At 40.4% G+C, this 13,543-nt stretch overlaps 1 protein-coding gene across 2 annotated transcripts in view; it reads left to right on the forward strand.

Annotated features, from left to right (window-relative positions):
- The first annotated feature begins 288 nt into the window (after positions 1–288).
- The window catches only part of nab1 (NGFI-A binding protein 1), a 90,817-nt gene continuing 77,562 nt past the window's right edge, over positions 289–13,543 (forward strand). The window contains exon 1 of one of the 2 annotated variants that reach the window (XM_012968009.3): positions 289–522. The gene's annotated coding sequence lies outside the window, so the exon portion shown is untranslated. 2 annotated transcript variants of the gene reach the window in all.

Below are 13,543 nucleotides of genomic sequence, written 5' to 3' on the forward strand. Positions count from 1 at the left end.
TTATTCATATAAAAAGTAGACGCTGCTCTATTTAAACTCCAAGAGAATTGCGTTCGGATTCAGCATATCAATATTGCAGACAATGCCTAGTCACTGTAAATGTTTAATTTGAAATACAGAGCAGTATTTCATATTTGTATAACTTCTTCAAAATAGGTACTGCGCTTAAAGAGACTTCGTATTGTTTTATCCGTTATTGTTTACACTTCCCTCCGCTTTTTCTTCTCTTACTTTTTCCTTGGTGTGAAATTTGACGTTTGGTATTCCATACAGCAGGCAACCGGCAGCAGCAGCCACCCACGCCCTGGCCGCCTCCCACGCCAGGATCTGCGTCACGGGGCTCGTGTGGGAAGTAGACAGAGAGACCGAGAGAACAGTGTAGTTCGCAAGAGCGGAATATCCAAGTCATATAGGGGGGTGGCTGTGGGGTAACTGCGCGGCCTCCAGCGCCTGTATTGCCAAAGGAAGTAGAACCATCCTCCATAGCGATTTTACTGAGGTCCAGAAACTGGGGACTGTACGGTAAGTATCGTCTAGATTAGGCAGGTTTCGCCTGAATGGAGCAGAAATCTTTGTTGGAACGTTGGCAGTATATCTGAAATCATCCGGGTTGGTGGTCTTAAAAGTTGAGGTTTATATTTATTTACGTGTTTGTACTTAATAGAATGATAAGTTAGATGCTAATGGTACATTGCTATAGAATGTTTAAAAAATGTGGGCATATGTCGGAATATATATTTAATACTGCTATGGTTTTACTCTGAGCGGATGGAACAGAACATTCGCCAGGTGATTGCCTTCTATTCTGGACGTGGGTGTGTTTGTAAAGGGAATCCTTGCTGGGCTGTTCACTTGTACATACAGATCAAATTTAGAGAATACTAAACGATATTCAACATGTCTTTTTCAGTTTGGACATATGTATGTAATGCACAATGCGTGTGGTTTTTTTTTTTTTTATATTTTGTTTTTTTTAAGGTTACTAGTGGTGTACATCATGCTAGCAATTTAATATCTGACTTTACCAGTGTGTTATGCACTTTTGTGATGCTAGGAAGAACAGTGAAATGGAACTTAACTTTAACCCAAACCTTGAATTCCAAAAACTTTTCTAGGTTGATTGCAGGAATCTGTTGAGTTTACAGGGTAACGTAATTGTCATGCTTGTTGTAAAAAAAATATTTTATTGTTGTAAGTTAATATACATAATATATCAACCCTATATTTTGCATTATCTATCTATTCCTGAAAGCTTTATACCTGCTCCTGTTTTGCAACACTGCAAAATAGGTTAGATGTTTGATTTTATAAGATTTCTGATTATACTGTACTGCTCATGGCAGATTACCTTTAGTAAAATACTGAGCATGGTCCTAGACAGCCACAGAGGATCTGATGTATGAATGAAGGTACCAGCACAGTGCTCATGGTCCAAGGTTAGCGAATATATTCACTGGGTGGCTTACTAATGGCACTCCCCACTGAAATATACTTTCCTTTCCTTTTCTTTTAATAATGATTATAGCCTACACTAGAAAAATGGAACATAAATTAGCCAAAAAGCATAATGTAACCTAAAGGAGGCCATACGCTGACTGATGTTTGGATTGGAACTTTTCTGTCTTTACCCATCCCCACATAAACCCAACATTTAATCCCCCTTTATACCCACCTGTCAGATGTAGCATGGTACTGGTGGGCCTTCTTTTAGATATGCTTATTTCTGCAGCTGGAAAATTAATAGATGAGTGCTGTACGACCATCCATGTGGGCAGATTAAACAATATATCAGCTTTTTGACACATGTCGCTGTTTATACCTGCCTTTTATTCCTTTAAATTGTTGCCTCCCAAAGGGAACACCAATATCAGCCTTTCTCAAAGTTAAACCACACTGTGAAAGCTAACATTAAATACACTGACTGAGGTGTTCAGCCGAAACGTCAGTTCACTGATTTACCATTAAAAGTTTTTTATTTTTGTACTTAAGTCCTGTGAGTGCGGCTTCTTTTCCCAATTCGTGTTCATTCTAATTTTGAGGATTGCACCCAGGCCAAGCTGTGGATTATACGTGAGTGCCAGTATTTCATTTTGTTTTTTTATATATATATATATATATATATATATATATATATATATATATATATATATATATATATACAGGTATCGGACCCCTTATCCGGAAACCCGTTATCCAGAAAGCTCCGAATTACGGAATGCCCGTCTCCCATAGACTCCATTTTAATCAAATAATTCAGAATTTTAAAACGGATTTCCTTTTTCTATGTAGAAATAAAACAGAACCTTGTAATTGATTCCAACTAAGATATCATTAATCCTTATTAGATGCAAAACAATTCTATTGGGTTTAATTAATGTTTTATTGATTTTTTAGTAGATTTAAGGTATTGAGATCCAAATTACGGAAAGACCCCTTATCCGGAATACCCTTGGTCCCGAGCATTCTGGATAATGGGTCCTATACCTGTATATAAAAAATATAGAAGGAATATAAATAAATAACTTAGCCCCTCTGTGTTTATTCAAAAAATAGCAGCAATGTTTCGGGTGCATACCCCGCCTGACGAAGGGGTACGTCCCCAAAATGTTGCTGCTATTTTTTGAATAAACACGCAGGGGCTAAGCCCCGCTTGCATTACACTCGTTGTGCCGGTCAACTATTCTTTCCCTGATATGCCAGCCTAAGGAGGGTGATATTGGGCTAATTTGGTCCTAGGGCCAAACAATCAAATTAAAATGATAGTGATAGAAGCAGTCAGAGTGAGGAAAACATCCGAGTAGAAAATTCAAACCTGCCTAATTGATGCCTCAATGATTTTCGTTAAGATATTGGTCAGGTAGGACCATCAGGGATCCCCATACATGGGCAGATTATGGGCCTAATTAGTCTAAAGCTATGCTATCCAACTGCTGGCCCATGGTCCCCACCTGTCTGTCTGCTTACCTTTGTGTAAAATTTTAAATGGTATCAGTACTGAGATTAACTGGCCCCCTGCATTGTTCACACCTCAGATTCAGACGGTAAACCTCTGCAATGTTTAAACATGTAATCTGTACTGTTCATACCTTTTAGTCCCTGCATTGTTCACCCTCTACATGTTCACACCTGAGAATATTGTGTCACTGTATGTACTTCCTACCCTATGTTGCCTGTGTGTATGGCACACACAGGCAGCATAGGGCAGGCAGAGTATGGCACACACAGGCAGAGTAGAACAGGCAGAGTATGGCACACACAGGCAGTGTTCTGCCTGCCCCTACACTGCCTGTGTGTGCTAAACTCTGCCTGTTCTATGCTGCCTGTGTGCGCCATGCTCTGCCTGCCCTACCCTGCCTGCGTGTGCCATACTATGCCTGCTCTATGCTGCCTGTGTGTGCCATGGCAGGGGTTTGTTCTGGGAGTTAGTTAGCATTTGGAAATCCTAAAGTGTGTAATTATATGCTGGGGGTTGCTGTGATATTCAGAGGGGAGGAGGAGACATATGGATTTAAAGGTATGTCTTAATATTATTCTTTTACTTATGAATGAAGGGTGATATCCCTACAGTGAGCACCAACTGTTTGGGTTTTTGCTGTGCTACTATCATTAATGAGGGTATTGTCTTAAAAGCTCTTTTGGTAACATGGGTGTGGATTGAAATGGGTGCGGTTTTAAATGGGTATGGTTTCAAATGGGTGCAGTTTAAAAAGGGGAGTGGTCAAACTGGCTTCCATTATTGGCCCTCCACCATGTAGGCCAGAAAAATTCTGGCCCTCAGTACCACAGAATTTGGACAGCACTGGTCTAAAATTAGCAGCTTAAATCTGCCTGTGTATGGCCACCTTAACTGCTAGTTGAATTGTATCTCAGTACAGACTATGAGAAAAACAACTTTCTTTTAGGGATTGGTTCGTTATTCTGCCTTTTTCAGCAGGATTTGGCCAAATCCATGTGCCTGGCTGAACCAAATCCTTAAAATCATGTGACTTTTTGTCACGTAGACATGGAAGTTGCCTTATTTGCATATGCAAATTGGGATTCAATTTGGTATTTGGACAAATCTTTCACAAAGGATTCGGGATTCAGCCAGATTCCTAAATAGTCGATTTGGTGCATCCAATTCCCTACTGTCTACTATTTGGTTCCATATATGGCCCTCTTTGACTGCCCATGTAAGCAGCTACAGTCATATGACTTTCTTTGGTGTTTTGTTTATCATTGGCTGAGCTTTCAAAGTAGCAACTTCCTTTTAATATATAACATGCCTTATAGAAACAGTAGTATTTCAGTAGTGACATAAAGTTTATTGGATTAACAGAAAATGTAATATGCATCATAACAAAATTAGGTGCATACATTTGGGCACCCCAACAGAGATATTACATCAATACTTAGTTGAGCCTCCTTTTGCAGATGTAATGGCCTCTAGATGCCTCCAATAGCCTTTGATGAGTGTCTGGATGGCGGAATTTTTGACCATTCGTCCACACAAAATCTCTCCAGTTCAGTTAAATTTGATGGCTGCCGAGCATGGACAGCCTGCTTCAAACCGTTCCATAGATTTTCGATGATATTCAAGTCAGGGGACTGTGACGGCCATTTCAGAATATTGTACTTCCTCCTCTGCATAAATACTGTAGGTTTCGAACTGTAGGTTTTCACATTTGATTTAATTTCATACAACTAAATATTGCTTCACTAAAAATCTTTGTTCAGAAAACACCCCAGTACTCAGATGTTCCTGGAAAATGAAAGACATACCACAGTTTTCTTTTTTGTGAAAGTGGAGTAAATTATTATGCAGGCTGAGAGGGGTTCCCAAACTTTTTCATATGCCTGTATATAATAGGTTATGTAATTACCGTATTTTTCGCCCTATAAGACGCTCCGGAATATAAGACGCACCCAATTTTAAAGGAGGAAAATCTAGAAAAAAAAGATTCTGAACCATACTGTTGATATATATTTTATATCAACTGTATAAAGTTAATTGTCTCTGGGCTTGCACATAATGAGGCTTCCCCCAGGGCCCCCCCCAAGCATCCTTCAGCTTCCCCCAGGCCCCCCCCCCAAGTATCCTTCAGCTTCCCCCAGGGCCCCCCCAAGTATCCTTTAGCTTCCCCCAGGGTCCCCCCAAGTATCCTTCAGCTTCCCCCAGGCCCCCCCCCAAGTATCCTTCAGCTTCCCCCAGGGCCCCCAAGCACCTTGCATTTCCCCCCTAACCTACCCCCAGCGGCCTCCGGCTCCCGTGATGTCTTCCTCTCTGTGCCATGGCTCCCAGCTCCTTCTGTGCTTCTATTAGGTTGCGCCCTGTGCGTGTGACGTCCGTACGCACGGGCGCAACCTTATAAAAGCGAGGATGCGGCAGAGAGCCTCGGCACAGAGAGGAAGACAGTTCGCCGTATAAGACGCACCAACTTTTCCCCCCCAGTTTTGGGGAAGAAAAAGTGCGTCTTATACGGCGAAAAATACGATAATGTCTTAATCGGCTGCGACCGATGGGCACAGGAAAGATCAGAATTTCTACATGTATGGCCACCTTTACTCAAAGTTCTTCCCTGAACACTTTTTTAGTTTACATTAATTTTTAATTCTTTCTGAGCTATTTGTATTATTAGACTGCCAATACTAAGCTTTTGTCTCAAATCAGTCAGAATACATAAAGTGCATGAACAGTTAAGGTGGCCAAACACATTCAGATTTTAGTTTTCTTCTGACGAATGTTCGGATATACTGTAGATCATGTGTTTAAATGCAACAATTTAAAACTAACATTCTGGCTGAAATTGTAGGATAAAGTCCTAAAAATAATTTGGTTATGTTCTGTACATGAAATAGTTGGCAGACAACAATCGTACAAAAGTTACATCACAGAAATGCATTTAAGGTCCCCCCCAACAATACATACACAGATTTTAATCATTATCTGACTTAAATTTTCTAGCCTGTTTGATCGACTAAACAACCATTTGCCATGGTACAAAAATTATTGGGAGGATATTTTTGTTTGAAACAATGTTTTGTACGATTATATCAATGCGTGTATGGCCAGCTTTAGGGTCACTAATTCTGTTGGCCTTTATAGAGCACGGTTGAGCTGAAGCATGCATAGCAGCATAAAACTTTCTAAAACTGTTATCTCCACTAAAATAGAAATAGAAAAACTGCTAAAACTTGAAAATAAATGTAAATTTCAGCATGCTCAGAGACATACTGAGTAGATTTACATCTTACCCTTTAGCTTACTTGTTTTTGACTGTCTATCCCTTGAGTGTTAAAACTGGCCAAACTCACAACATAATTTTTTGTTATTTATAAAGGGGTGCTTAAAATGTAATAGAATGCAATCTACCCGACCATCCCCAACAATCTGAACTAAACTCAGACAGGTGCTTACTACCTGTTGGTGCTCCTCGGCTTTAGAATTAAACTTCTAACAGCTTGAACTGCCTCTGTTGAAGTGACCAATTCCTGTAAATTTTTTCTAATACCCAGTAAAGAAAGTGGAAAGAGAGCTGTAATACCTCATAAGCAGTACCCACGGAGGGAGAGGGAGAATCCTGTGCAGTATCAATGGAATGAGAGGGAATGTCCTACATATTTAGAATGCTCTCTGACACAGAAAGTTTATAGCAATTAAAGGGACAATTTTATCATAACTTACCAAAATATATGTTTTCTGGACTAATGCATGGCATGCATTCCTCTCTGAATGTCCTGAGCTGAGAGGTAACTAACGACAATAGTGCAAGGAGTTGCACCCACTGCCATGTTTCAGTCCAGGAAAAGAACATATTAAGTCGTGATAGAATTTTCCCTTTTCCTGTCCCTCTGCACTTTGTGATCAAAATAAGCTCTGTTAGAAGCTTCTGCATCAAGCTTCTAAAAGCGAGGAAGTTGAGATTGATGACCATGTAGCTGCATTACAAAGTTCATGAGCCCTGAATGCCCATGAAGTTGCCATTGCCTGAGTAGAATGAGCCCTAACTAGAGAAGCCTGTTCAGCACTGACAGAATAAGCCTTTATGATACACTTCTTAATCCACTTTGCAATGGTGCACTTAGAGACTTGAAGGTCAATGGAGCATCCCTTGAAGACCAGCAGAAGACTTTTACATTTCTTGATTGACTGTTTTGTTAACATAAAGGTTCTGTGAAGAATGCCGGCAACACAATCTCTTTATTGGCATGGAAAGAAGAAACCACCTTAGGAAGATATCTTTCAGGTAACCTTTGAATTACTTTCTCTTGTTAGATTTTAAGGTAAGGCTCTCCTCTTAAGAGATTGAATTTTACACACCCTCCAGGCTGATGTGATAGCAATAAGGCTACCTTAAAGGAGAAGGAAAGGCTAAGTCACTTGGGGGTGCTAAAATGTTAAGCACCCCCAAGTGACTTTAATCGCTTACCTCGTACCCCGGGCTGGTGCCCCTGTTAGTGACTTTGCCTTTCCTTCTCCTTTAAGCCACAAGAACTCCAAATCTACAGATTCAAAAGGTGGACCCATGAGAACCTGAAGAACAAGATTTAAAGTCCCATGAAGGTATGATTGTCCTTACTTGGGGCTTCAAGCATTTCACTCCTTGAAGAAATCTAAATATTAGGGGCCGCTGAACCCATTTCATATTAGTTAATGCGACAATACTGACACTTGAACTTTGAGTATTGCAAAAATCAGGGATACCTAAACTGGTGCAACATTCCTCAAATTTCCTCCACACCTTGTGATAAACTTGTTGCATCAAAGGTGTCCGTGAAGCCTACACAGTGTCAACTGAATATTCTGCTAGCCCTACTTGAGGCAAGTTTTGCTGCTCAATGAAGAAGATCTCCCTGAGACAGCAACCCCTTGTGACAAGGGATCCTGATTGTCTCTGCCACTGCCATCTGGAACAGACACAAAAACCAAGGCTTCCTTGGCCACCAAGGTAGGACTGCAATTATTGTGCTTTGGTCTTCCCAAATCTTGTTCAGGACTCTGGGATCAGAGGATTTGTTAGCTGTGACATCACTACGATCTGTTCTGGACACTTTCTCCACTGTTGGAGGAATTTGAACTGAAGAGGATAAAGATGGGCCATAGCTCATTTCAGTACATCCTTTCTGGCTACCATTTTCTTCAGTACTTGCTGGCAGACCCGAGCCGTTATAAACGGGTACTTTTGAAATATCCAAACAGTGGACTATATTCAACACCTTGTTTTGCGGAAAAAACAGCTTCATCTCTGTGGTGTGTATCAAGATGCCCAGGAAAGGCAGTTTGTGAGTTGGCACAAGGTGAGATTTCTGATAATTTATAAGCCATCCAAGGTCATGGGAGAGCTGGAGGTACTAGCATTGGAGCGGAAATATGTATATATATATATATATATATATATATGTACATATATATATATATATATATGTACATATAACAAGTGTTGTAAAACAGCAATCCGAAAGGCAAAGATAAAAAATGAGGAGCGCATTGCGTCAGAGGCCAAAACTAACACCAAAAAGTTTTTTAAGTATAAAACAAAGATGCAGGTTGAGGGTGTGGCCCCATTGAGTTATAAAAGGCAGAAAGATGTGCTAAACCAGTTTTTTTCTTCTGTGTCTACAGTAGAGGAGCCAGAGTGCCACCCAGTAGCTGCACTGTTGCCTCAGTTCCAACTACGCAGTGGTTGACACAGGATATGGTGCTTAAAGGGTTACACAAGATAAATGTGAACAAGGCACCTGGGACAGATGAAATACACCCCCGGGTACTGAGAGAGCTAGGGTCAGATTTACAGTGGCCTTTGTTTCTGATATTCTCAGACTCACTTTCATCAGGTATGGTACCTAGGGATTGGAAGAAGGCTAATGTCATTCCTATATTTAAAAAGGGAGTAAGATCTCAGCCTGGCAGTTATAGGCCTGTAAGTTTGACATCCGTGGTGGGCAAGTTATTTGAAGGCTTGTTAAATTATCACATACAAAATTTTGTACTGGAGAATGGCATTATGAGCAGTAATCAGCATGGCTTTATGAAGGACAGGTCATGTCAGACCAATTTAATTGCTTTTTATGATGAGATGAGTAAGAAGCTGGACAGTGGGGATGCTGTAGATTTAAACTATTTGGATTTTGCCAAAGCATTTGATACTGTTCCCCACAAACAACTGCTTTCTAAACTAAGGTCTATTGGTCTTAGTGAAGTCGTTTGCACATGGATAGAAAACTGGCTACAGGATCGGGTACAGAGGGTGGTTGTTAATGGTACATTCTCTACTTGGACTAAGGTTCTCAGTGGGGTCCCTCAGGGTTCTGTACTGGGTACACTTTTGTTTAACTTGTTCATAAATGACTTATGGGAGGGTATTATAAGCAATGTATCAGTGTTTGCAGATGACACAAAACTCTGCAGGCCAGTCAATTCTATCCAGGATGTGTCGTCTTTGCAGCAGGATCTTGAACAACTGGCAATCTGGGCGGCTAAGTGGCAGATGAGATTTAATGTGGATAAATGTAAGGTCATGCAGCTGGGATGTAAAAATATGCAAGCCACTTATACCCTTAATGGGACTGCACTAGGCAAATCCATAATGGAGAAGGACCTTGGAGTCTTTGTAGATAATAAACTTGGCTGTAGCAAGCAATGCCAGGCAGCAGCTGCAAGGGCAAACAAGGTTTTGAGCTGTATTAAAAGGGGTATAGATTCACGGGAGGAGGGTGTTATTCTTCCCCTTTACAAAGCGCTGCTAAGACTCCACCTACAATATGCTGTTCAGTTTTAGTCTCCAGTGCTCAAACGGGACATTATTGAGTTAGAGAGGGTCCAGAGAACTAAACTGGTAAAGGGTATGGAAAGTCTCAGTTATGAAGAAAGACTGGCCAAGTTGGGTCTGTTTACACTGGAGAAGAGGCGCTTAAGAGGTGACATGATCACTATGTATAAATATATAAGGGGATCATATAATAACTTCTCTAATGTATAATTTATTTACCGGTAGGTCCTTCCAATGGACACGAGGGCACCCACTCCATTTAGAAGAAGGGAGGTTCCGTTTAAATATGCAGTGAGAGCTGTGAAGTTGTGGAATTCCCTCCCTGAATCAGTTGTGCTGGCTGATACTTTATATATATTTAAGAAGGGGCTGGATGGCTTCTTAGCAAGTGAGGGAATACAGGGTTATGGGAGATAAGTTGATCCAGGGACTGGTCCGATTGCCATCTTGGAGTCAGGAAGGAATTTTTTTCCCTCTGTGGCAAATTAGAGAGGCTTTAGATGGGGTTTTTTGCCTTCCTATGGATCTTGATCTAGGCAGGTTATATATAGGCATTATGGTTGAACGTGTTTTTCAACCTAACTTACTATATTACTATGTCTTCTAGTGACTTCATCACCATCTGTATCTGAACCACCAGATCTGTTTTTTTTTTTTTCATTTTTTTTTGCAGCCTTCAAAAGCAAATCCTCCAGATAACTGAAAATCTGGACCCCTCTTAATCTTAGGATAGCAATCATTGGAGCTACCAGCCTAAACGGGAGGGCAAGGTACTGATGACCTCCCAGAATGAAAAACCTAAGAAACATCTGGTGTGGAGCAAAGATGGAGACATGGGGATAGAGGAGAAGGAAAGGCTAATAAAGCGTTAATCTCAAGCTACAGGCATACCTTCAGTTCTCTCAATAGTGCCCTTAAGTCTCCCCATATTTTGCCTGTTCAGATGATCCAAAGCGTCATAGGAAAAAAAAAATCAGAGCTCTGTAAACAAAATTCCCATAAAGCCACGCTCCTGCACTACATGTGCAGTTTGCAAGACTATGATGAAGCTTCCTGCTGTATAGTTTAGATCACACATTTCTAAAGGAAGGGGGAGGGAGTTCTTAAAAAAAAAAAGGAGACAAGAAATCCTGTGTTTCTTTTGTAAAGGACTCAGTGCAGCGTTTATGTGAGTGCATATGGCTGTATTTACATACAGACCTTTCTGATAAAGCTTCCTTTATGCATCACACAGATCTATCTTTACCATCCAATCTCCAGGCTGAATGGTTTTGGTGGTGATACTGAGAGTTTCCATCTTGATCGATCTTACCCTAATAAATTAATTCAAGTATCTGAGGTCTAAATATTGCTTTTGCTGTTGAAGGGGCACTGGAGAGAAAACCTTCTTTCTCCAAAAATCTGAGGTGATAGCCAACTGATGGTACTAGAACTAAAAATTTTACAAAGACATTTGACTTTGTCTAGTGCACAAATTTCAAATGATAACCCACCTGTCTAAGGTGTTCGCAGCCCATGAAGCCCCAAATTGAAGCAGTCTTGCCCCTAATGGAGGCTGCTGGGCAGTTGTACCACCAAAAGGACTTGGGTTTTTCTTGTTTACCATTTTTTTTAGACTGGTTCTAAAATGTATTTCTCTAAAAGATCTGCTTATTGTAGCCTTTCCCAGGTCTCTAGGTTCAAGCTTCCTTAAATGAAGATCTGTCCTCTCTAGCAGCTTGACATCTTGCTCTTATTTCTTGAGGGAGAAAAGAGCTTTTGCTAGCTAAGGCTTTCTGTCAAAAACTCAATAGCCACCTTCACATCATCAAACACCTTCAAAACACCTCTTATCTGACTCTTCGTTAATAGATTTATCCATGTCTTCCAGCCATACCTTAACTGCTTTGGAAACGCAAGTGGCCACAACTACGGGTTTACAAACAAGACCTGTTTCTGAGTAAATGTTGTCTTCTCTTTATTGAGTCTTTAGTAAACACTACTTTATCACCAGGTAATGTTGTCCTGTGTGCAACACAGGTAATTGCTGCATCTACTTTAGGGGGATTAGTCCAGTGGCCAACATCACTTTCAGCATTCTTAAGCTTATTATAAATATAAAACTTCTTATAAGGAGTATTCCATTCTTCCGGGATAAAATTTTTGATTACTTCATGAACTGGAAGGCTAAAGACTTTTCCCCTGAGGCTTTGAACATCTTAGGGCTGATTCACTAAAGTGCATTAAAACGTGCGCTATTTATAGAATGCGATAAAAATGTTATCGCGTCTAAATTTTCGCCACTTAACACACGATTCACCATAAGCATACTTGCGCTAATTTACGCACGATATTGCATGCGGCATTTACCACATGCGCGCTAATTAACGCCTATTATTATGTGCGCTAATAGTCACGGCGTATAAATAGTAGCATATAAATAGTAGCCACATATAAATAGTGCATATAAATAGTAGCCACATATAAATAGTGCATATAAATAGTAGCATATAAATAGTAGCCACATATAAATAATGCATATAAATAGTAGCCACATATAAATAGTAGCAAATAAATAGTAGCCACATATAAATAGTAGCCACATATAAATAGTGCATATAAATAGTAGCCACATATAAATAGTGCATATAAATGGTAGCATATAAATAGTAGCCACATATAAATAGTGCATATAAATAGTAGCCACATATAAATAGTAGCCACATATAAATATTTATATGCTACTATTTCTATGCGGCTACTATTTATATGCGGCAAACTGGAGGCTACATCACTCTAGGGCCAACACAGACTTGAATAAATAACACTGCAAAGTCCATATTTTATTGCCAAAAGCTCATTAACTGTACTTTTCTATAATTACCACCTGCCTCAAGTAGGTGTTAATTTTCGCATGGTCTAATGTGATATTTAGCGCGTCTAAGTGTTTGTGAATCATGCGTTAGTATTATTTTCTGCGCGCTAATTAACGCATGCGTTAAAATTACTGCATGCAGTTGCGCGAAAATTAACTCATGCGATAATAGTGAATCGCGCGCTAATTGGCGCGTCTTTTTTCACGCAAAAAAGCGTGCGATTAAAATTAACGCACTTTAGTGAATCAACCCTCTTGTTTTGTTTCTGTTCCTGTTCAGGATCTTTCAGCTCCAATGCCTTTTGCATAGCACTAATTAAGGGTTTCACCATATCAACATCAAAAGTGGAATCCTCCTCAGCACAAAAAGACTCCAGACCATCCTCAGTTTGTCAGAAATATACACAGCCCCGGCTATGGCTCAGTATGCATGGGCTCTGATAGCCGCAGACGGTTTAGCAGTGGCAGGTGTCACTTTTTGTAGCACAGACTCAGTAATAGTGCTAATAACTTATTTTATAGAGTTGTTGATAGGTTCTTTAAACCAATCCTTCATTATGTTGGGTTGAAAACCCCACTTCCGCTTCTTCATCTTATTCTTAGGGCCCCCCATTTTCTAAACGCTACTCCTCCTACAGTTTTAGGGGTACAATACCCAAACTCCCCACACATCTTCACCCTATAGCGGAGCAGGTTGCTTGTGCTTTTCTAAGCGATTGCGCCCCCCGTCTTTTTGTGGTGCCGCTCCGAACCCCCCAATTTTCCCATTGACTTTGACAGGGAAGATTTTCAAACTGCTGCCGTACTTACAGCTTTGAAGTTACACCCCCCAAACTTGAATAACATAAGCATGGGGTCACCCCAAATGAAGCAGCAACATTTGTTGAATGACCCCAAAGTGGGAGGGGCCAACAACAGCCAATCAAATTTTAATCATTGA

This window comes from Xenopus tropicalis, chromosome 9, assembly GCF_000004195.4.
Source record: "Xenopus tropicalis strain Nigerian chromosome 9, UCB_Xtro_10.0, whole genome shotgun sequence".
Classification (NCBI taxonomy): domain Eukaryota; kingdom Metazoa; phylum Chordata; class Amphibia; order Anura; family Pipidae; genus Xenopus; species Xenopus tropicalis.